We start from the raw sequence: 2,441 nt of genomic DNA, 5'->3' as shown, positions 1-2,441 counted from the left end.
CTTCTTAGGAGCCTTAGGAGGTCATTGTTAACATAATTCCTGCTTGCATGAGTAATTCAAACCATTTTCTTCTTCCAAGGTGTTGATTAAATGACATAATCGATGCCGATATTCTTTTTAGAATAATTTCTAGTGTATCAGTTGAAATTTTGTGTTGATTATAGTGGAGTGGGTATTATTCTTGATCGTAAAGATACCGATGCTCGACTTTGGAGAGCATCACACAATTTCACTTTCGCCCACTGATTAATTGTCAAGCATTTCACAATTTACTAAGTTCTTTCCTCATTCATGTATGTTATTCAGGAGCTTCATTGTTTCCATTGGTTAATTATTAAATGCAATTGAGTTTTCCAAATAGTCTGAGTCATATATTGCAAGTTTATATGACATGATTATTCAGGAGGTAGTGATGCTTTTTCAGTTTCCAGAAAGTAGCGAAATTTTTTTACTGAGATTCTAGCTAGATTATGGGCGTAATATCTTTCAATGTATTATGGAATTATCTGTGCGTATACATTTGTTCCATTTTGTATAGTTGTCTTAAGGTGAGGCAATTAATTAACGATTTAACTTGAAATGCAAGTGTTTATGTTCATATATAGTTATGCTCATCATTGTTGTCAGATATCCTGAAGGTATTGTAAATCAGGCGCTCGACGACATTTTTGCAGATACTTTTGGTAATGATGTTGACAATGATTCAGTTATAGATTCAGATTCGGAAAGTGATGGTCTTCTTTCTGAGGTAATGTCATGCTCTTCTAAAAATCCGGCCTCAGATTCGGAAAGTGATGGTCTTCTTTTTCTGAGGTAATGTCATGGTCTTCCTTATTTATTTATGAAAGAGTTCTGAATTATGATATTGGTTTCAGGATTTGAATGGTTCTTATCTTGTTAAAGATGGAAGTGATGATAATTCAGGTTGGAACATAATTACAACAGTGAAATTTGGTGTTTGAAATATCCTAAATTTTTGTTTTAGTAAAATCGCAAGAGGATATTTTTCAATATAATTGTTGTTGCTGTAGATGAAAGCTACCATACTGCTCTATCTGAGCAGAACAAGACAATTCAGGTGGAACTCGTGAAGCAGAAAAGTAAGTTAGATCGGCTGAAGAAAAAGGTAAGAACGACCTTGTACTTAATTAAGACCTTGAAATGACCATAGATATGAAGCTCAACATGATGGTATGTCTAACTAATATAAACATGTAGGGTTTGTTTTAAAAAAATTCTCTCCTATTTTGAAGACAAAAAAATTGATGGCTCACATTCATCATTGTAATGCACTTAGTTTTACCCAAAATGAACTAATGCTAGGGATGTCAATCGATCACGTTTGAGTCAGGTATCTGAAAAGTACAAATCTGATTAGTTGAATCGGTATAGCAAATGAATCTGATTAATAATCAGATTCGGATGCAGTTTTCAGATTTTCATTTGAATCTGGATCCAAGGGTAATCCAACCCAATTCCTTATAAAATATATCTGATTAGCTAACCGAGTACAGGTTCAATATTGCCTTTTCCATCCAACTCTAAATTTGATTAAGCTAGATCCGGATAGGTCAGATTCACCAAGACCTAGATCTCAACTGAATATTTCCAGTTTACTGCCCTGGCTAATGCTCAGAAAGATTTTCATGTTATGACCCTTGAAATGTTGTATTCTTAAGTATGAAGAGCATATTTAAAGCAATAGAAGTGCTTTTTGTTTTTTATTTTTGCTTTTGTGTTTGCTCATAAAAAGAAAACAAGTGCATCTTTTGTGATATAGACAACTCTTCATACTTCTTTCAGTACGACATTATTTCTGGATGCTTGAAATATTAATAAGGTTATGTTTGCTTCATTGTTTCACCAGGACCCAAATTTTGGTGAGTTTCTGGAAAAGCATAGTTTGGAGCTTCAAGCTGCAAGCAATGAAGAAAAAGTAAGACGTCCATCACTTTTCAGTTTCCACATGGCCAGCATTGTACTGGCTTTCGACATTCTATTATCATTTTATCATTGGTAGGACTCCTATTGATATTAAAAAATTCTGATGCCATAAATGGTTGTCTTCTTAGGTTGTATGTCATGTCGGTAGTCATGTTATCAAGCCTACTCTTCTTTGTTCTTTTTTCCTTCACCCTTTTTCTTTTGTTTTTTTTTCTGGTGTGTGTCTATTCCAGATTGGTGTGCTCAAATCAGGCCAGATTGGGTCCAACTAACCAATCCTGATTGATTCCATAGATTATCCATACCAGTGGGAATCAATTTTAGAGTCAAGTTGAGTCAGATTAGTATAAAGTGGCAAGTGTCTGGTTGGACCAATCCATTGATTAGATCACCCAATTTTAACGTTCTTCTCATCATTTTTTGATAACTTTGCAGTGAATTTAGGTAGTTTTGTTCTTAGTTGTCATAGGCGCTAGGCGAAGCCTAGGCGGTGAGCC

The 2,441-nt window shown here is 34.5% G+C and overlaps 1 long non-coding RNA gene across 1 annotated transcript; it reads left to right on the top strand.

Moving 5' to 3' along the window:
- Positions 1 to 627: 627 nt before the first annotated feature.
- LOC149818501 (uncharacterized) lies at positions 628 to 1,932 on the top strand. Its single transcript, XR_016427087.1, has 4 exons — positions 628 to 748; positions 876 to 924; positions 1,032 to 1,126; positions 1,868 to 1,932. It is a non-coding gene; the product is annotated as an uncharacterized LOC149818501 (long non-coding RNA).
- Positions 1,933 to 2,441: the final 509 nt, after the last annotated feature.

Source organism: Nuphar pumila, chromosome 13 (assembly GCF_984573655.1).
Source record: "Nuphar pumila chromosome 13, dmNupPumi1.hap1.1, whole genome shotgun sequence".
NCBI classification, from domain to species: Eukaryota; Viridiplantae; Streptophyta; class Magnoliopsida; order Nymphaeales; family Nymphaeaceae; genus Nuphar; species Nuphar pumila.
This window is presented reverse-complemented; position numbering and strand designations above follow the sequence as displayed.